Source organism: Balaenoptera physalus (genome assembly GCF_965194825.1).
Source record: "Balaenoptera physalus genome assembly, chromosome: 6".
Classification (NCBI taxonomy): domain Eukaryota; kingdom Metazoa; phylum Chordata; class Mammalia; order Artiodactyla; family Balaenopteridae; genus Balaenoptera; species Balaenoptera physalus.
Window position 1 is genome coordinate 137,769,620 of NC_138885.1, and position 21,521 is coordinate 137,791,140.

A 21,521-nucleotide genomic window follows, 5' to 3' on the forward strand; every position below is an offset into this window, starting at 1 on the left:
CGTCCTCCCAGCCGCCTGCCTCCCGGGCCTCAGCCCACCTGCAGCGGGAGGGGCATGTGGCTCTGACCATGACCCGCCCCTTCAGTATGTGCTGGCATCTCACTCGGCATCGCCGGCATCACCGTGGGAGCAGGAGGGGCGGAATCTGATGAGCCGCCAGCCCCCTCCCCAGCTTAGCCACCCTACACCTGAGAAGCCGGGGGCAGAAGTGCCGGGTCCAAGTGTGGGAGGGGGTGGGGCAGGAGTGGGGGTCCCAAGCCCGGGGACAGGGGAGCCCAGCTGGGCAAGGGGCCAGGTGGCAGCCAGCAGCTCACCCCGACTCATCTCCCTCCATACCCCCAGTGGTCAGGCAGCAGCCCCCCCATCCCCCGGCCCCGGCTGCCCGTCTCCACCCCCTCCCGTGGGAATATAAATGCACAGGGGAAGTGATGCGACACGGAAGCCCATCCGCACCAGGCAACCCAGAACTAAGAGGCAGCTTAATAAACGCCGTCCACGAGGGGATGGAGGGCGCCAGGAACGAGGCGCAGGAACCAGAACCAGCGGAAAAGCTGGGCCGGGGAAACGACCGTGGACTTGATGCATGGGCTTAATAACGCAGGGAACACGCTCAGGGAGATGGAAGATGGGGTCAAGAAAGGCCCCCAGGGGCATAGGGAAGGGGCTGAGATTCGAGGTAAAAAATACAATGGAAGGTTAAGAGACAGAAACTAGACACACAGGGTCAAGATCTATGGGACTGAAGTCACAGAGGCAGAGGGAGGGACGGAAAGGGGTACATATTTCAAGAATCAGATAACGAGAGTGTCTTCATCTTAAAGGAAGATAAGAGCCTCGGGTTGAAAGGGCAAACAGACGACACACACAGATTAAAAGGAGATCAAGACATCAAAGGGAAAGATAAAATTCTAGATGTTCTCAGAAAAGCTGTTAACCTCTGAGAGTGCTGACATCAGATTATCAAGGGGCCCAGCGAAATTCTGAGAACCAGAAGAAGACAGATGCTTTCAGAGGACTGAAGGAAATTAATTTTGAACCTAGAATTCCAAGTTCAGCTAAACCAGCACCTAAATGTGTGGCGCGCAGCCTCAAGGTGACCCCAAAACGTCTGCTTTGAAAATAGTGCCCGAGAAACACTGAAAAGAAAGGGGGAAGGAACGTGGGTGGGCTCCAGGCACCCCGAGAGGCGAGTGGGCCGGCACACTGGGCTCTGAAGTCAGGGGACCACAAAGACAGACACAGCTGTGACCCAGGGTGAGAGCTGCGGAGGCCACAGCATTGTGGGGAGGGAGTTGTGGAAGCCGCCACAGCCCTAATTCCGAGGGAAGACAGAAGCCAGTGCCTGGAGGGAAAGAGTCCTCTTGGGATCGAGGCAACAAAGGCAAGTCAGAAATTTCTAGAAGGATGTTTCCCCTCTCTAGGACTTTTACAAATTAAATTGAAGCCGCACGAAATGCCCTCTGAGTCCTGTCGCTGGGGAAATGAGAAGGCAGGGACAACGGCGTTGGTGGCGGCGGGGTCGAGGGTGACCGCACACCCTGGGCTCGAGGCTTAATCCTGCTCCCTGGGAGGGCCTTTTGGCAGGAAATATTAAAGGTCTTTAAAGGTTGAATGCCCTTTGCCCCATAAATTCCAATTTTAGGAATTTAGTGTAAGCAAACAACACAAGAATTGGGCAGAGCTGGGAGTCCGAGAGTGTCCTCCAGCCCCGAGCTCCTGGTGGGCAGCTCTCAGAAACGGGCCAAGCCACTGGCGACCGCCAGCAGGTACCGCGCAGCCACTGGAAGGGCAGTGCCTGCAGGCACAGTGACACAGAAAGATGCCCAGGTACCACGCTGGTGAAAAGGTCAGGCCACAAAACAGTGTATGCGATCCGATTCCACTTGTACGTGTGTATATCTGGGTTCAGTGGGCCAGGAAAAGGCCAGCAGGGCAACAAGCCAGAAGCTAGAGCAGCAAGGAGAGGGGGGTGACGAGATCAGGGCAGTGGCAGCGTCGTGTGTCTCTGTATTCTCTGCGTCCTTTAAAATAAGCGAGTGTTACTTTTATAAATGCGAAAAAATGCCCTTCCTATTAAAAAAAATTTTTTTTAGTGGCCTGGAAGGTGTCCTTGGTAATTTTGGCGGAGGTGTTAGCAAGACCGTATTCCAAATCCCTCGAGTCTGGACTCCTGGCATGAGCATAGAAAATAGTCCCCACGGGTGTCCAGAAAGGGCTCACCCTGAGCTGTTATCACCATCACCCTAAAGTGGGGAAATGAGGGCAGGAGAGCATGAGACGCCCCCTCCTCCCAAAAGCCACGTAAAATTAAGGGCAAAACTGAGCGTCACGTTTCTTCACTCCCAGGTGGAGACCAAGTCATTTTATTAGGTAAAGGGGTTTGGGGGGACCTCTCCAGCTCTTCTGGGTAAATTCAAAGATTTGCATCCAAAAATCAACCCCAAATATCCACGGAGCCTCCGGGTCCCTGCAGGGAAGTCGATTGGAGGGAGGGAAGAACTAGGAAGAGCATTCCTGGGTCCCTCCATCCCCGCCTCCCAGAAGCCAGGCCACGGAGGCTCAAGCAGGTCAGGCAGATCCATGGGAGTCAGGCTTCTCTCCCTGGACCATCTCCAAAGAATGGGAAGCTTACCTATGCAGCCGTGGGGGGCTTCAGAGACTCTTTCACCCCACACCCCATTTTTCAGGGCGGGGAGATGCAGGCTGACTCAGCACTGGCCGTGGCTGGGCTGCTTCCCCCGGCCTGTGGGACCTTCTGTGCCACCAGCTAGAGCATCACGGAAGGTCATTTTGATGTTGAGATGCTGCCCTTGGTGGCCTGGAGCTAAGTCTCTTTGGTTACCCAGCCGCAGGGCCCCATCGGAGGGCGTCTGGGTCCCCCATGAATAATGAGAAGCCAGGAGTCGGTGGTGTCTGGAGGTCAGCCCCCCTGGATCTGACAGGATGAGGGTCTGGTCCCATCTGTCCGCCCTCCTGAAAGGACTGGGGCTCTGGGTTAAATGTCTGAGCTAGCGATGCCACCCTGCCTGGCCCCGCAAAGGGTCAGAGAGGCCTGGGCCGTCACAGGGCTCACAAGAGCCCCCTGCCCAGCTCCCGCAGCCTATCCCCACCATCTGTCTCAGCAGCAGTGGGACCACACCCCGGCTACCCTGGGACTGTCCCCGAGGGCTGTGCTCTCCCGACAGGGCAGGACAGACCAGGATGTGACCCTGATGGGACACGGAGGGACCCTGGCTGACACATGGCCAACCTGGGGGTCTCCCCATGAAGCACCTGCCAGGACTATGTAGGCCCCCCGTCCCCCTGGGCTATCCGCTCGGCCTGGGGTGCCCTTGGGGCCGCAGTACCTCCCGGAGTCCCCGAGGAGAGCCCCGGATCTGCCACATAGGACGTGCCCTGAATTGGATCTGGGTGCCCCTCCGGGAGAAGGGCCCGGAAGGTGGTCCCTGGTGCCCACCCAGGGCCAAGTGGTGGCCTGGGGGCCGATGAGCTGGCTGTTTTCAGGGCTCCCAACCACACGCGGGAAGCAGCAGGTGGAGCGATTCAGGATTTTCAAATGCCGAATAGTAAGTGCTTGGAGGCCCTGCAGAGGGGCGGCGGCGGCTACCGCCTTCCAGGCCCCCCTCACTCTCCCGGGAGCCCCAGGCCCTGCACCCTGCTTGGGGAGTGTGTGGAGTGGGGGCGGGCTTCGCCATTTCAAGGCTGGCCCAGCCCCGGACCCCTGTGCGTCTCACGGACTCTTCCGGAAAATGAGACTTTATGCTGCCTCCCCCTCGGGGCCAGCCTGGGCGGGGGCCCCTTCAAGGCCCTCCATCTCATGCCCATTCAGCGGGAGTCCCACCCGTGCCCCCCAGGCCCCAGCTGTGTCTGGGCGATCACCCCCTCTGCAGAGGGGCGCTGCGGAAAACAGGCTGTTTCCCCATGTGTGTGTTTGGGGCGGGGGAGCTGGGTGCCTGGCCTGGGCTCCCTCTGCATCCATCCGTCCATCCATCCATGCATCCGTCCATTCCCTCACGCTCCCTGAGCCCCGTCTGCACCTGCCCTATGCCGGCTGCGCAGATCTATGGAGGTGTCGGGACAGACGGGCCCCGAGCCCTCCCGAGGACGTAGAGGCTGCTTGGCCAGAGCACGTGGGTGAAGGAGGCCGGGCGGGGTTCACTCTGGCCAGAGCCAAGCCGAGCAGGGCTCAGCAAGGGCGCTTAGTCAGGGGATGGGTTTCTTCTCGGGGTGGGGGGATCGGCCTGCCTGTAGCCAGGTGGGTGACAGAGGCCCCAGAGAGGAAGTGACTTCCAGGCACAAGACAGCGGCAGCCTGGGCTGGGCAGGGGTGCTGGGCTGAGAAGTGATCCGGTCTGAGAAGCAGGGGGGGCAGGCAGCTGGCAGACCGCAGCTCTCTCTGCTACCTGGAGGACTCATGGTGCGCTGGGCGGAGCGGGGAGGGCCTTCCTAAGTTTCGAAGCCACAGGAGACCAGCGTGCCGGGGGAGGGGTGGGAGTGCAGAGGAAATTCATGGAAGATGTGCACAAGTCATGTTTTCACTGGTTTTCCATAGAAATGAGGCGCCTTCCTGTGCCGGGGAAGGCCAGGTGTGCAAATCTCAAAATGGACATCACGCAGCTCTGATGTGAACTGTCTCAGGCAATTCGAAAGGTAAGATATGCTGCGTTTAGTTAACATTTAAACTTTTCGTGTTTGACGGTAATGAAAGCGTCTCACGCATGCATGCTGCTTGGTTATGTGCTGAGAGTCATGGTAGGTAACTTACCCGAGATCAACCGGAAGGACACAACCACAGCTTAAGGCCGGCTGCAGGAAGCGTGCGATCGAGTGGGGCTCCTGCCCGGGGGGCAGTCTGCGCCCACCCCTTCCCGTGAGCACCTAGCGTGAGCACGTGTGGTGACATCACGCCTTCCCGTGAGCACCTAGCGTGAGCACGTGTGGTGACATCACCCCTTCCCGTGAGCACCTAGCGTGAGCACGTGTGGTGACATCACCCCTTCCTGTGGAAGCAGTCACGCGATGGGCAGGCTCACCTGGCCGGCCTTGGTGAGGAGAGAGGCACCTACCTGTTCGTCGGGCCCACCAGCGGCTGCACGTGGCCAGGCACTCAAGGCCCTCTGTTGTAATGAAAGCGCTTCCGTGCAGCATGCAGTAGGTCGTGACAGCCCACAGCAGCAACCAGAGACAGCAGACAAAGTGCAAGAATCGTATTTTAAACGCCATTGGAGCAGAGGATGCAGTGAGGTGTGGGTGCAGCTGGGAGAAGTGACCGAGGAGCCCCACACCGGCCTGGGGACGCTGGCTGACCCCAGGTCAGACTCCAGACCCAGCTCGGCCCCCAGGAGAGATGTTCCGGGGAGAAAGAGAAACAGCAAGGCTCTCGGGCCGCGTGGGAGGCTGGTCTGACAGAGGGGAACTGAAGAGCCTCAAGCCCCCTGGCTGGCTACCCCGATGAGCATGGCTGACTCCTGAGGCCAACAAAGTGGTGTTTTCCCAAAAGCCAAGCACGTTTTGAGCTCAGATGTGTCCGGAAGTCACGCCACTGTCACTGCCAGTCACCGGGCCCCGCTGAGCCACGCACCCCCGCCTGCTTGCCCGCCGGGGGGTTGAGGGCAGCAGGCCTCCCCCCCGCCCCCCCCCAAGGCTGGACGTCCATCACACGCTAAACGAAGCATCAGGATGGGGAGAAGAGAAAGGGACCATGGCGACGTTGCTTGTCCAGCCCCAGGTGTCTGGTGGACAGCAGACCACAGCACGTGGGGACGGGGCCTGACCAAGGTCCCGAGGGAAGGGCGCCGGGGCTGCGCCTGGGAGAACTAGCTTTCCGCTCCCCTGTGAGGCTGCGCCCCACTCTTATCTTTCTGCGTAACCCTGGGGCTTCAAAGAAATCGGAAATTGATTTTCTTTTACTCTGTGGTCCTCAGATTTCAAAAGGCCTCTTGTCAGAGTATGGCTGGAGGTCCCCAGCCAGCCCCCCTCCCGCCTCTCCTCCGGCACCTGGCACGGCGCTGGTGCACAGCGTGTCCTTGCTGGCACGGAGTCAGTTGGGTCCCCAAACCCTGAGCCCCTCGAGAACACTTGTCATGGAAGACACCTCTCCAGCTGGTCCCGCTGCTTTCAGGAAAGAGATCGTCATCACTAGCCGGGAAACTACGGGGCAGCCCCACCTCGTCCACACCCGCACGTGCACTTGAATAACTCAGGTCAACGGCCAGCACTGCGGTGGGCAGGCAGTGAGCTCTCGGCATTCGGGGCCGCTGGCCCGTGGGTGGCTTGGTGCCATGTCTTGGTGGACATTCCTCCTTCTGTGCCCAGGCAAAGTGCTCGCTGTTCCCCGATGGCCCTCGCACCTGCCACCTTCCAGCTTCGCCAGCCCGGCCCCTTCCTTCCACCTGGGTGAACGCCCTTCATCATCCTGGCCTGGCTGAGACCCGCTGCGGGGGGACGGATCACGCTGACGGCAGCACGCTGGGCTGAGCTCTCCCCTGCCTGCTCGTGAAGACCTTGCAGCACCCCCGGAGATGGGAACTCCCCCATTTGCAAGGGGAAGTGGGCTCAGAGAGGCTGAGTGACTCTCCCAGGTTTGCACAGCTGGTAGGTCGGGGGAACGGAATACCTACCCGGTCCACCTGCTCCCCGGGGCCTTGCTGGGAACCTTGACTGGACTTGAGTTTCTGGCCACAGCCATCCCTGGCCATGCCAGCCCATCCTCTGAACCCGCAAGCCGCCCCAGCACCCGAAGAGCACTTGCCCCCATCTCCTGTGCTCCGTGCTCCCTGGGACCAGGGTGCAGGGACGGGCGCACAGGGGACACTGTCGATGAATCCGGGGGACAGGGTTGACCTCCCACTGCCGAGCTGCCCTGCAGGCCCCTCCTGCCAGCCTGCGGCACAGCCAGCATCCCCGGCGAGCCGGCCTGCGGTCGGAACAGCGCAGCTTGGGCAGCTCCCAAGGCTCCGAGGCCCACCAGGCGGTAATTGGAGAGGACGCGGCTCCCCAGCGAGGCTGAGCACGCGTCCCCTGCACAGCGGAGCCAGAGGCATGGGCTGCACCCCGTTTGTCAGAGTCAACAAGAACTTCAGCCCCTCCTTTGCGCCCTCACCACCAAAAGTCCCCAAGTCCACCAGCCCTCGCCCCCCTTCTCCTGGGGAGCTAGACACGCTCTACTTGGAAAAGCAGGGGAAAAGGAGCCAGCCCTCCCACGATGTCACTTCCCGAGGCTCCTGCTGTGCAGCCTGTCTGCGCGGTGACAGGGCAGGGGCGCGCGTCTGGGTCCGCTTGGGCTCTGCCTCGCGCGCCTGGTCAGGGGTCCCGACCTTGAACGCACCTCCGTTCCCGGCCGTATCCGCTCCCTCCTCTCCTCGGAGTGGCTGTCAGGACGCACGGCATCCTGGGGCGGGGCGGCCCCCCTCTTCACCTCCTCAACAGCACGTGGATGTCTGGGCAGGGCAGGGCCTCTAGGGAGAAGCCCGGGTAGGAGGCCCCCGGAGCAGTGGCGTCTCTGGGCTGTGCCGGCAGAATCTGGGGTGCAACCCACAGCTTCACTTTATTATTTTGAGTCTGCGGATTCGGGTTGGCCGGAGCATAAAGGAGACTTTATTGGCTGTACTCTGGCTTCTGCTTTCTCCTCTCCGCCCTGTGGCTTGGACGGGCTCGGGACGGGCACGGCTTCAGGACGGCTGTCACTAGGCTCCCCTTCCTCAGGCCGAGGCTCGGAGGGCGCTGGGGCCATGGCAGTCCCCGGGGCCCCCCCAGAGTGCGAAGACGGGCCTCCCCTGCTGGGCAGCTCTGCACCGCCCACCCCAGCCCTCCTCTCCTTCACCGAGCTTTGGGGACCCGGTGCTGAGCTCTGAGTGTCACTGGAAACTGGATCCATTTCAGCCCCTTAAGGGCTTATTCCAGGCCCTAAACAAGAACCTCCAGGGGAATTGGCCACATGGCCTCCACCACAGGCCCACAAAGGGGTCCAGACAGCGGCCAGAGGACAGCTGGGCCAGTCCTCAGCGCCCAGCCAGGCAAACACGCCCCTCTCGGTTGCCACAGTCTTGGGAGGGTGTCCAGGGTCCTTCTGTCTGAGCTACGGCCTCCTGTAGCAGGAAACAGGAGGCTCCAGAAATCCCACACCCCACATGGCCGGACATCTCGGCTCTGGCCCCCAGCCCCGTGCTTACAAGGAAGAACCAAACCCAGATGCCACCCTCAACGCTCATCCTCGGGAGGGGAGGGCACAGCGGTGGCCTCAGCCTGGGGGGGACGTGTATCTGTGGGGAGAGATTTTCCTCCTGTCTCTGTGGAGGGGGGCTGCTTCCTCCCCATGCCTCCCCAAGACCACGGGGGTGCTGGGGGCCCCTGAGCATCCGTCATGGACACTGGAGCTCCTGCCAGAAGCCTCTGCCCGATGCGCTGGCCGGTGTGCAGAGCAGATGCCCTGGGGTCAGCCCTCTTTTCCCTGGGCGGCCCTGGAGCCCCCCAGGGCCTGCAGGAGGGAGACGGGAAAGGCTCGGCCCACAGGACGGAAGGCAGGCTGGCTGGGGGGCAGCCTACCTGGGAAGGAAAGGGTGGAGACATGGCCCCCTGGCAGGAGTCTCTGCTCCCACCAAGGGGTCCTCATTGACAGAGGGTCTGGGGGGAACGGAAGACCACCGCTGCTCAGGTCCCAGACACAGCCTGACCCAGTGGGGGCCTGAGAAGAAGGAGGGGGAGGGACATCTCAGGGTCAGAAACTCTCCCCAGCCCACACGCACACGCACCCGCATGCACATCCAGGCACGTGCATGTACACACACGCAGTGCTCACCGGTACACGCGTGCACACGCAGGCACGCACAGACACATGTGCTTATACACACCCCAAGCAGCAGGGAGCCCGCTCAGAAGGCGCTGGAGGAAAGGACGTGATGAGGATTGTACAGAATTGAAAATGCGGCGTTAAAGTGCCTGCAGCTTAAGTCAGCAAAAAGACCCCAGAGCTCTGGCCTCTGCCCCCACCTCCTTGTAGGCCAGGAAGGGGCTCCAAGGGCATGGGGGTGGGGAGCACGCTGGCTGCCAGCCCTGTGTCTGGAGCCTCAGGAACCCGCCGCTGGGCTCTTGGACCCCGCACGGCACGACAGGCGCTGTGAGCCGTGGCCCGAGACCAAGGGCTGTCTCCTGGGCGTCCCCCACCAGCCCAGCACCCCTCAGGTCCCTGCCCCTCCGCTGTGCCCTCCCCAGGCTCCAGGACCCCCTTCTTCGGGGGCTGCGTGCTCATCCAGCAGAAGGCCCCCCGAGGGCACTTCCACTGCCTCTTACCCCCTCCAGAGGAGCCCCACCTGCCCGGGTCCCAGGTGGGATTGGGCGTCTGTGGTCCACCACCGTCACCTCCCAGAGCCCTCCCCATGCTGGACCTGGGGGCTGGCTCCCTCAGCGGGAACCCAGGGGGCGCAGGGGGTCCCCGGGACGGCCACCGGCGTGAGGCAAGTGTGCCCAGGAGGGCCAGGCTTTGGGGTCTGTCCCCACTGTCTTCCTCCCAGGGCCCCACCCCTGGTGGGCCCGAGCCACCCGGCTGCTCCTTGGCTCCTGCCGGGCCGTCACCCCGGGCCAGGGTCGGGCCACCGTGTAGGCAGGGCTGCCGCTTTCCGCATTATCTCGCGGCTGCAGGGCCACGGCAGCCATCCAGGGCTCCTCACGGCTGTCGGTCAGGACCTGGACACAGGGTCTGAGTCAGCCAGCTCCTCTCAGCCTCTAGAGCCGCCCCCGTGTGCCCAGCTGGGCGAAGGAGACAGAGCTGGCTTTTCTGAGCAGCAAGCCCTCGCTGACCCTGGCCGCCTCCCCTAGGGACAGACTCAGGCTCAGGGGGAACCTCCCAGGGTCCTCTCTGCCAGAAGGAGGTGGCCTTGCCCCAGGGCATCCTGGCGGGCAGGCTCCAGGGGCACTGCGCAGCAGCAGGGATGCGGCCCGTGGCAGCCCTGCACCCCTGCCCTCCTGGGGACCCACCCTGGCCGGCCCGGCTGTGCCCTGGAGAGGGTCTGGGAACGGGACCGATGCGTGACAAGAGGGTATCGTCCCCTCCCCTCACCGGACTCCCAAGAGCTCAGGGGGGTAGGAGCAGCCCGGCCGGGGTCTGAGCTAGAGCTCCCAAAATAGCCTGGGCCGTGGCCAGCGGCCGAGGATGGGTAGCTGACTTCACGCCACAGGCATCCCGGGAAGCCCCAGCTGTCTGCGGCCGGCCGCACCTGCCGGGCCCGGAGCCGGAACACGGCCCTCAGCATCGGGCCCCCAGGGCAGGGGCAGCTGGCCACACAGAGCCCAGCCCCCTCCAGGTCCTGGAAAGGGCCTGCAGGGCCTGGGGGGCTGCTGGGTTCCCCACCCTGCTTGCCCTTCACTGACCTTGGGCCAGCCTCACCCTGGCCCGGCTGGGCTACTCATCTGTAAGCAAGCGAGTCTGGCCCCAGTGCCAAGGAGGGAGGTCTCTGGGGGTGGGACCTGTGGCCCCTTGGGGAGAGGCCCACAGTGGGGGCGGAGGCGCTGTCAGGAGAGACTCCCTAAACCTAGCGAAAAAGAAAGTGAGCAAGGAATTTTCATTTCACTCCTAACTGCGATTCATGGTTTCTCCACAAAGACTCCCAAGCCTCACAGGGCTGCGCCATGTGGGAGCTGGGACCCAGGAGGCTCCGAGGACACCTGGGGCCTGGCCCACAGCCCTCACACGGCCCCTTGCAGCTCCCGGGACACCCCTGCACACCCCAACAGGTGCCTGGCTTGGGAGGGACAAAGCGCCCTGCAGAAAAGGAGGGAGGGAAGCAGGCCTCCGGGCCCCCACCTGCTTCTCGGGGCTCCTGGCTTCCTGTGGGTCCTTTAGAATGTTCATGCCTGGGGGCTCTGAAGGGGTCATGGACAGCCCACAGAACTAGGGAGTCCGTCACCTGCAGCACCCCTGCCAGGCCGCGCTTATGGTGGACGAGGGCTCGGCCCTGGCCTGGTTGGGGCTGAGCGAGGATGAGGGTCAGCTTCTGAATGCGCGTCTCCTGGAACCTGGACCACGTCAGGGCAGACACGGCCCTGCTCTCGGGGGCAGGCAGACCAGAAACGGGCTGAATGCAGGGGGGCGTGACTGCGGGAGCACCGTTTCAGACCAGGGAGGGGCTCTGAGGAGGCGCCGTTCAGGCAGAGACCAGGAGGCAACGGGGTGAACCTGTGCCGGGGACGGCGCCCCTGACAGCCGAGCGGCTGTGCACAGGCCCTGGGGCAATCTCATGTTTGGACAGCAGGGAGGTCCGCACGGCCACAGCTGAGAGAACCAGGCCGAGGGGTGGGCGAGGGCCAAGAGGCAGGGTGCAGGGCAGATGGGGGACTTCGCACCTTTTTCTGATGGTGAACCTGCTGGGGCAGCTGCTGAGGACCTGTCACACCCGGGACACGTAAGACAAAGCAGGCAGATGTGCTGAAGTCCTGGCACTCAGGTAGATCAGGGAGGGCTGAGCCCAGATGCAGACACAGTGCCTCGTGGGATGGAACAGGTGACGTGAAGCCTGGAATCCAGTCTGACCAGAGAGCTGGCCTGGGTCCCCCAGGGGGCTGCCAAGGGCCCCACTGGCTTGGTCCTCTGATCTGGTGTTGGCCTCTGCTGGTCTGTGCTGGGTTTCCCACTGAGGCTGTCCCTACCTCTCTGGGTCTTCAGCGCGTGGTCTCTGCAGAAGCTTCTGGAACCCGGTACAGCAGCCACCATCGCAGGAATAAGAGGGGTCTCCCTCCTCTGCTTGTCACCCCCCATAGACACTGGCCCAGAGCCCGCCCAAGTGTCCTGGGCAGGCCAGGCTCCCAGGGACCGGTCCAGGCAGTGGTGGTGGGGGTCCCCTGGCTGGCAACCCCAAGGATTTCCGGCAGACTGCTGTGTGCAGAGGGGCGGGGAAGGGCCTGGGGCAGGGAGACAAAGGGGCTCTGTGCGCCAGACCCAGGGGGGAGCGGGTTGGGGGCTTCCTCGGGCCTTTGAAGTCCTGGGCTTGCCCACCCCGAGGCCTGAGGTGGCACACAGGTCCTGAGCGGAGCCTCCCACAGAGGTTTCCTGCCTCTGGGGAGGGCAGTGGGGGCAGGAGATGAGAGAATCAGGATGACGGGGGACTCGGGAGGGGGTGGTGTGGGGAAGAGGGAGGAGGGCCAGGGAGGCCCCCAGAGCCGCCCCTGGCTCTCAAACCCCAGGGGACACTGAGGCTTCCTCCTGTTCTCTCAAACTTGGGTCCTCTAGTCCAACATGGGTCCCCTGACCATCAGGTCCCGGGGGTCTGCGCCCTCTTCCCCCCGAAGCCAACCTCTCACTCGGTCCGAGCTCCCTCTCTCCTCCTCTCCAGGTTCCTCAGACAAAAGCCTGCCCAGCCTGGCCCAGCGGCCTTGTGCCAGGTGCTGTGGGGACCAGGCTCCACGTGGCCGCTGCATGGGGTCCTGGGGTGACCAGCAGAGGACTCTGTCAAGCTCCACTGGCCGCTCCTGCCGTAAGCCTCCCTTTCCTTGTACGTGCACGGACTGACCTCTCCCCTCCCAAAGGTTGCCCCAGGGCCTTTGCACAGCCGCTCGGCTGTCAGGGGCGCCGTCCCCGACACAGGTTCACCCCGTTGCCTCCTGGTCTCTGCCTGAACGGCGCCTCCTCAGAGCCCCTCCCTGGTCTGAAACGGTGCTCCCGCAGTCACGCCCCCCTGCATTCAGCCCGTTTCTGGTCTGCCTGCCCCCGAGAGCAGGGCCGTGTCTGCCCTGACGTGGTCCAGGTTCCAGGAGACGCGCATTCAGAAGCTGACCCTCATCCTCGCTCAGCCCCAACCAGGCCAGGGCCGAGCCCTCGTCCACCATAAGCGCGGCCTGGCAGGGGTGCTGCAGGTGACGGACTCCCTAGTTCTGTGGGCTGTCCAGCTGGGGCCCGGGTGCTGGGCCCTGGGATTGCAGGGGGCGCTGTCTCGGAGGCCTGCTCCAGGGCCAGGGTCCCCACCCCAGCCTGTTCCCTGGTTCTTGCCCCATGCGGCCCCCGCGGGGCTCTGACCAGGCCACGGCCAGGCTTCTGGCTGCAGGCACAGGGCCCCGGGGCGGGCTTGGTGCGGCCACTCTCAGGCCCCTCCCCACCCCTGGACTCTGGTGGCTGGCCGGCCCCACCTGACCTGACCTGCCCTCCTCGTGGTCAGGAACTCCTCTGGGACTGAGGCTCCCGGCTGACTGCAAGGCCACGGCCCTGCGCCATTCAGCCGGTGTCCAGAGACGAGCAGGCCCTGGTGCCGTGACGGGGAAGATGCACCCACAGCCCGGCAAGCCCAGGCCATCTGTGCGGGGGCAGCAGTGCTTGCCCCACGCCCACAGGACCAGACCCAGAGAAGGAGGAGGGCGTGTAGGTCTGGCCCGGAGGGTCCTCTGATGCCAGCCGGGTGGCGAGGTCTGGGGCCACAGGGGCGAGTCACATTCCTGAGGAATGACTCAACTCCTGTTTATCACAGGCTGTCACTGAGGGAAGCCCACCCTAGAGGCCTCCCGGCCACGACGCAGGCATTCACGTGACAAACCTGCCCTCAGACACTCACAGGCCCCACCCCCGGCCCCTGAAGGCCCTGGCATGGGCAGGGTCCCCAGACTGGGCTCTCAGGCAGTGGGCAGTGGGCAGGGTCTGGTGGTGGCCGTCAGGGTCAGGAGCGTCCAGCCCCCGGCCTGGTCACTGGCCTCAGGCCTCGACCGTGTCCCCCTCCTCAGCACTGAGGACCAGGGACCACCAGGACCCCCGAGAGCCCCAGCTTTCTAGGAGTGTCCTTGCCCCGTCCTCAGCGCCCCCAGCCCTGCCCCGAGAGAAAGCCCTGGAACAACTTCCATGGGTCCCTTTAAAAGACAATGCAATTCCTACTGCTCCAAGATTGACTTAAATCAGGTTTATTGTACGATTTAAACATATTTAAACGTAAAACTAGATGTTTGCAAGCTAAACGGGAACAATTGTATGAAGCCAATAAAACGAATACTAACAACACCGGGGGATGATGGTGTTGGGCTGAAACTCACTTTCGCTGGATCTTTGGAATCAACACACCAGTGCTCTCGGCTGCCACGGAATGAAGACTCAGTTTCCCTGCTCTCCTTGGGCCCAGGAGAAGCTGCAGAGCCCTCCTTGGCCGGGCGAGGGCTCCAAGAGCCGGCGCAGGTGCAGGTCCCAGCCACCTGGGCACCCTAGACTGCGGTCGTGGCCCCAGGCGGCCTCCTCCTGCAACACCTGTGCCTCACGTTTCTCCATTCTACTCCCAACGGCCATCGGGTCCTTTCCAATTTCTGGCCATTAGGATAAGGCCACTATGACCACTTTTGCCGTGTACCTTGGTGCCATCACTTACACCTCGACTTCTCCAGGGTGTGTGTCAGGGGCGAGGTCGACTCCGTGTTGTTAGAACATCTCCCGGAGCGACCTTATCGATTTGCACTCAGTGTATGCCAGTTCCTGTTTCCCCCGGCCTCGTCCACTGGGTATCTTTGCCCTTCTGGTGGCTGTGTCGTGATTCACTGTGGTTCAACGCACACCTCCCTGCTTGCTACGAGGCTGGGCACATTTCCCTGAGGTTGATGGCCATTTGGGTTTCCTCTTTGGGAAAAACTGGCCAGTGTCTTGCCTGTTTTTCTATTCTGTTTCCTGCTGTTTTGTAATTGCTTTGCAGGAGCTCTTCACATACTCTGGATACAAAGTCTTGTCTGTTACATATGTTGCAAATATCTTTTTCCATTCATTCGGGGGCTTGTCTTCTTCGGGATCTGGGGCCTTTTCTTCCCTACTCACTTAATCAATGCTGCCCAGACGTTTGGGGCCTGATACTAAGTGGGAGCGAACAGGGCATCCCCTTCCCCTGGGACTCCACTGAACAGAGGTGATGCGGGGCAGAACCGAGCCAGGTGCACCGGGGAGAGGTTCCCAGTGGGCACTTCACCTAGGGGGCGAGTCTTGAAGAGGGAGAGCATCACGCAGACGAGGGAGGAGAGATTTTCGCCCAACAGCGGCTGGCAAGCAGTGTGCCCGCAGAAGGGCCTCGGCGCCGACAGCTCCCTCCTGGCCCGGCTTCCGGGCAGGAGCGAGAAGAAATGACTCTCCGGTTGTGTGTCTCATCCACAGAGCGTGGCGAGGGCTCAGAAGCACAAATCCACTGGGAAGGACCAACCGGAAGCCAAGTCCTCAGCTGCCCCCCTCCCCCCACCCCCATGGGGGTGATCCAGCTTGGAGCCAACAGGGGAAAGCAGGGGACAGCGATGCCAGGAAAGGTGAGGAGACAGCGTCCGGTGGGACAGGTGGCCCTGGGCCTCAGAGAGCTCGGTCAGCCCCTCACCCAGGAGGGGAAGGAAGCCCCCTCCCCAGACTGGGGCAGGGGCCCTGGACACACACAGTGCAGGCTCACGGCACTCTGCTCACAGGAGTGCAGCGAGCGACACGTCTGATGATTTTAGTGTCTTAATTAATATGCCGGGCACGAGAGCTTCAGGGCACAAGGCCGCCCCCCGGCCGCCTCTCCCAGTCGGTGCTCAGCCATCCTCGAAGACCAGAGCACAAGTTCTCCCTCTCTGGAAAAGGAGGACGGGCAGACAACTGGAGCGGAGTCTGGGAGGACCGATCCTCCCCGAGGCCGACAGGGCAGGCCCGTGGGCAGAGTCTGGGAGCCCCGCCTGGCCTGGCCCTACCTGCACACCTGGTCCCACGGCTGCCCCCATCCACTGCGGCCCCATCCCTGCCAGCTGCTGCTTCTGGGTGCTGGACCAGGAGGGGCTTCAGGGCCGTGGGGCAGCAGAGCCTGTGAGGGCCCAGCTGGAGGTGTCGCCCTCCCCGGGTGCTGGCTGGAGGGCAGGAGCCCAGCCTGTGCTGAAAGCACCCATTCGGGGAAGGCTGAGCACCTCGACCCCCTTTCCCGCCCGGCTGGCCCCAGAACTCAGTCTCCACAAGACTGGGCCAAAACCAGGGCCAAATGGTTCTCCTGCAGGGAGGCCTGGGCCTCACGGGCCCTGAGGGTGAGGAGGAGGGAAATGACCGGGCTGGTGCTCGTGAGAAACGCATGAAACACGTGAACTTCCCCACTGGCTTTGCATAAACAAATACTTGGGGAAACAAATACTTGTTTAAAAAGGAGAAGAGGGAGAAATAGATGGGACTAGATTAACAGGCAAATTTAAAAGCTCCCGTCTTCTCTGGAAGATCAAAAAGGCCAAAATCAGCAGATGGAAATCAGCAAATTGCAAAAAAATATGCCGAATGGAGTGTGCCATACACCCCCTTCCCCCCGCCCCCGGCTTGGGGAGCCCAGCGCAGGTTTACAGGGACGTGCAGCTGAGGGCAGGGCTCCTGCTGCGGAGAGCGGACAGAGGGACCCCTGGAGGGGTCAGACAGGGGCACCCTGGCGAGGGGTGGGATTGGGGTGGGCCCCAGGGGACAGGAGGAGCCATGGCAACGCCCTAGGGAGGTGGCAGGGTCCAAGAGGACCGGCCAACCCCACACCCATGGGCAGTCCCGGTGGCCCTTCCTGGGGCACTTGGAGATCACCAGGCCCAGTGGACCTGACCCCGCGTGTGTCCACACCGACCATGGGGACTGAAGACACAGCCGAGGTCTGGGCGGGGAGAGACCCTGGGGACCCTGAGTGACTGGGACGGGCCGGGGAGGTGCCCAGGGATGCCCGACAGGCATGTTCCCACCCGGCAATGACCTGTGATTTAGGTAAAACAAAACGATGTTCTGGCACTTGAGTTTTGTCCAGAAAAGCCCCTTTGACCTCCCAAAATAGAAAAGATTTCACTAATGGAATGTAACACAACTGAAAGTATGCATACAAGAACGTAGAACTTCACAATGTTACATATTTGTATTTCAGACGTATAACCCACGCTGAGCGCTACAGTCAGTGGACACACCTTCTTTGCCAGCATCCATAAGCTTTCTAAAAATAATCGTGTATCAGGACACGATGAACATCTTGACAAATTCCATCAAAAGTCACTTTATATCAAAGAAATCGTATTGCACCTATTATTTTGTTTCTTGCTTCTTTTCTAAATACTGTGTTTTTTAATTAATAAACTTTATTTTTTTAGAGCAGTTTTAAGTTCATAGCAAGATTGAGAGGAAGGTACAGAGATTTCCCATCTACTTCCAGCCCCCACACAGGCAGAGCCTCCCCTCTGATCAACATCCCCCCCGGATGGTGTATTTGTTACAACTGATGAATCTACACTGACATGACGTCATCACCCAGAATCCGTAATCTAGGGTCCACTACGGGTGGTGTACATTCTGTGGGTCTGGACAAACGCATGATGTCATGTGTCCACCATTACAGCACCATACAGAGTATTTTCACTGCCCTAAAAATCCCCTGTGCCCCCCCAAACACTGACAACCATGGGTCTTTCTACTGTCTCCTTAGTTTTGCCTTTTCCAGAATGGCATCTAGTTGGAATCACACACATGTAGCCTTTTCAGACTGGCTTCTCTCACTCAGTCATACGCATTTAGGGTTCCTCCATGTCTTTTCCTGGCTTGAAGACTCATTTCTTTTCAGCGCTGAGTAATAGTCCGGTCTGGATGTCTCATAGTTTATTTATCCATCACTGAAAGACATCTTGGTTGCTTCCAGTCTTGGCAATTATGAATAAAACTGCTATAAACCTCTGTGTGCAGGGACAGCTCATTTTTTTTAAATGGGCAAAAGACTTGAAAAGGCACTCACAAAACAGTAAACAAACGTGGAAAAAAAGTGCTCAACGTCATTTGTCATCAGGGAAATGCAAATTTAAAACCACAGTGATCACCAGAATGGCTAAAATTAAAAGGACTGACAAAACCAAGGGTTCTCACCAATGCAAGAAAGGGAAGCGACGCTTTGGGTGAGAGTGTAAATTGGTGCTGTAGTTTAGGAAACTGTTCGGCAGTATCTTCTAAAGTTGGAAATACACATAGTCTACAGCCCAATGATTCCATTCCCAGGAATGCTTGTGTATATTCACAAATGGACACCGGCATGGAGGCAGGGCAATGGTATTCATCAGAGCCCTAAGCCAGAAACATAACTGTCCATTGACAATACCATAGAGAAATACTTTCAATTATATAGTCATCCAGTTGAATGCAACAGGGAAAAAAAGAATGAACTTCTGCCCGTAATAACCTGGAAGAATCTCACAAATATAAGTTGAGCAAAAGAAACCAGACACAAAAAAGAGCATGTACTGTATGATTTCATTTATGCAAAGTTCAAACCCAGACAGAACTCGCTGATGGTAATGGAAGTCAGAATGGTGGTTTCCTTTGAGGGGGGTCAGCGAGGGGGAGTGGTGCATGAGCGGCTCTTGGGGCTCTGCTGATGTTCTGTGCCTTCGTCTGGGTGGTGGTTTCATGGGTGTGTTCACTCTTTTAAATGCATGAAGCTGCACGTTTACAGTTTGTGAACTTTTCTGTATATATATTACTCTTCAGTGAAAAGGTTACTAAAAAAACCTTGCCCATGAAAATGTATGTGCAGCCTTTGAACTTCAGGGGTAATCTGCTCGCTGCAGGTTCTGCCGTGGTCCACAGCAAAGATGGCAGCTGCTGAACCCAGAAATGATTTGCTGCTGGTAGAGACGGTCTCTCCAAACCTGCTGGAGGAGCCAATGGGCCTGGGAGATGCATGGGTCTGAATCCTGCGTTTATCAGCGTATCCTCACCAGTTCTTCGGAGATAAGAGAATTAAAAGGCTTGGAAGATTTTTCACATGCTGTTCTTAGCTTTTAAAATTCACAGTTTATATCCCCCGTAAGTTAGCTCTGGAAAGCAAACTTTGCCCTCCAAGGATGAATCCATCTTTTGGCTCCACGCTCTGACGAACCTGAAGATGAATCACGCTCAAGATCAATGCGTCTTGTATGCAACCGCAGCCGGTTCTCGGAGACCACGTGCTGGCACAGCTCACGGGCCAGCTCCAAGTGGGGCGTGTGTGTCGCCAGCATCCTTATGGAGAAGCAGAGTGGCTGGCACGAGGGGGCTGAGGTGTGGGGCAGGCGGGGGAGCTGTAGATGGGCACAGGGCTGCCAGGCTGCCCGAGGGCCTGCCATCCGTAGCAGCCCCTCACCCCCCAGGCCAGGCACCCTCAGGCCTGCAGTCGGTCAGCCTCTGACCCTCCCAGCCTGTCTTTAGGTCACTGTCCGGCCCTTCTCATGGCCAATCCCCACCTAACGTCAGAAAAGCGAGGCTCCCTGGGCACGTCTGGCTTCCTCCCCCTCCTCTCAGCTCAGACTCGTTGCCGCCCGCTGCTGCGGCCCCACACTCGTCTCCACAAAGCCACATGCTCACTGCTGCTGGGTCCCGGGACGCGGGGCTGCAGGGGTCAGCGTGGCTGGCCAGCAAGGCGGCGTCTGGGAGAGGCTTGGTCGCCAGGAACAGAACTCACTCACATGGCGTGAGTCAAGGAGCCCTGAAGGCAGGCAAGGGCACTAGGAAGGTCCAGCGTCCCAGGAGGAGCCCTCTGTGTCCTGGCCTGGAAAATCGGACACGCCGCCTCCCCTGCCCCGGCAGGTTGCCCTGAACACGCTGTCTCTTTGTCCCTTCATTTTTCTTTCCTGTTTATGTCTCTCAGCTACCTGTGAGTCCCTGAGGACAGAGCCTGTCCAGTCACCCCTAGACCCAGCACCAGTCAGAGCCCAGTGCTCCCCGGATGTTTCCAGATGAATGAATGAAGGGGTGAGAGAACGAATGAGTGGACGAAGGGCACACCCAGCTCTGCCACACTCCTGGATCGGGCTGGGCCGCCGTGGGGTCCCTCCAGGTCACCCCTGTGAACTGCAGCGTGGAAACGGCCAGGAGAGACCAGCTGGACACGCGGCGCCTGGGTCTGGCAGCCGCTCCCCACCCGCTCTGTGCCCCCTGCAGGCTGCCCTGCCCGGTGGTCACGGGTGGGTCTCAGAGTCTCCTGGGCCCGTGGCAGGGCCTGCTCTGTGTGCTCCGGCCCCGGCATGGGGCCCAGCCCTCCACGGGTGCGGGACCAGGTCTGACAGGGGAAGCCCCATCCTCAGGGCCCAGGACCTGGCTTGCAGCAGGCCCAGGGTCAGGGCCACCAAAGGGCGCTCCCAATGCCCACCTCCCTTAGGGTGCGTCCTTCCCCTCCCCCTCCAGCACGTCCTGCAGCCCGTGAGGACTTGGGGCAGGCACTGTTCTGGGGGGAACACTGATCCCACCCTGATTTTCAGTAAATCAGTTAAACTGGCAGTCTGCGGCTTAATGCTCAGCGGTGGGCTCTCAGATGGGGACAGGCTGCTTTGCCCGATTGCCAGTCTCTGAGGTGCAAACGCCCATCGTGGCTGGCGCAGAGGTGGGAGGAGACGTGCAGTGGGCACCGCAGAGGGCAGGTGCTGACCTGAGGACTGTACCAACAGAAACCCATGATGCGCTGCGTATCCCACCACCGGCCTCGGCCCAGCACCTGGCCCTGCCTCCCGTACCAGTTCCGAGGCTCCTCTGGGTCAGGCCCTCAGCTGCACAGCCTGGCGAGGCCTCTTGGCCCTGCCCCCAGCCCCACATGCGCTTCTCTGACGGCCCAGCTCCAACCCACAAAGCGCGTCCTCCTGTAGGAGAAGAACAGGACTTGGGCTGGGCTGGGCTGGGCTGAGCTGGACTGGCCTGGGCTGGGCTAAGATGGGCTAAGCTGTGCTGGGCTGGTCTGGGCTGGGCTGGGCTGGGCTGAGTTGGGCTGAGCTGGTCTGGGCTGGGCTGTGCTGAGCTGGACTGGGCTGGTTTGGGCTGAGCTGGGCTGAGCTGGGCTGAGCTGGGCTGGGCTGGGCTGGGCTGGGCTGGGCTGGGCTGAGCTGGGCTTGGCTGGGCTGGGCTGAGCTGGGCTGAACTGGTCTGGGCTGAGCTGGGCTGAGCTGGTCTGGGCTGAGCTGGGCTGGGCTGGGCTGGGCTGGGCTGGCCTGGCTGGCCTGGGGCTGCCAGTTTACACTGCCTGAGCTTATGGGCTGGAAGAGTTCAAAGGACCAGGCTGGCCCACTCCGAAGGCCACTGTGGGCCTGAAGAAGCTGGTGGCGGTGGGGGATGAAGAGGACTCGGGTCTGTAGGGCCTCAGTGGCACTCGCAAGTGTCACCCACAAACAGGACGCTGCCTGCCGGGGTCTGCTGGCCCTGGGGCCCATCAGAGGCCACAGGAATGTGATGGCACTGAGTGGCTTCCACCAAGTGCTGTGGGGGACGAGGCCAGCCCAGAGGCAAGGGGAGCAAGAAGGAGACCCCAGCCCTGAAGGGAGAAGCAACAAAGGAGCTCTTGGAAGAACTGGGTGGTGGAGGGCAATCTTCGAAAACAACCTCCTGCATATTCCATGTGCTCAGGGAAAGCAGGCAGCCTTGAAGCCCATATCGACGCGATATGTCCGGAACGCGCAAGTGCGCAGAGAGGGACAGCAGACGCGTGGTGGCCCGGGCGGGGGCGGGGAGTAGCAGCCGCCAGCCGTGGGGGTTTCCTTCTGGGGTGACGAGGGGCTCTGGAATTGGATAGTGGTGAAGGTTGCGCAACTGGGTGAACATACTTAAAAGCC

The 21,521-nt window shown here is 60.8% G+C and overlaps 1 long non-coding RNA gene across 1 annotated transcript; it reads left to right on the top strand.

Moving 5' to 3' along the window:
- The first annotated feature begins 10,110 nt into the window (after positions 1 to 10,110).
- Positions 10,111 to 19,237, top strand: LOC309662651. The gene is made up of 4 exons (XR_014264872.1): positions 10,111 to 10,405; positions 12,323 to 12,463; positions 15,094 to 15,239; positions 16,835 to 19,237. It is a non-coding gene; the product is annotated as an uncharacterized lncRNA (long non-coding RNA).
- Positions 19,238 to 21,521: the final 2,284 nt, after the last annotated feature.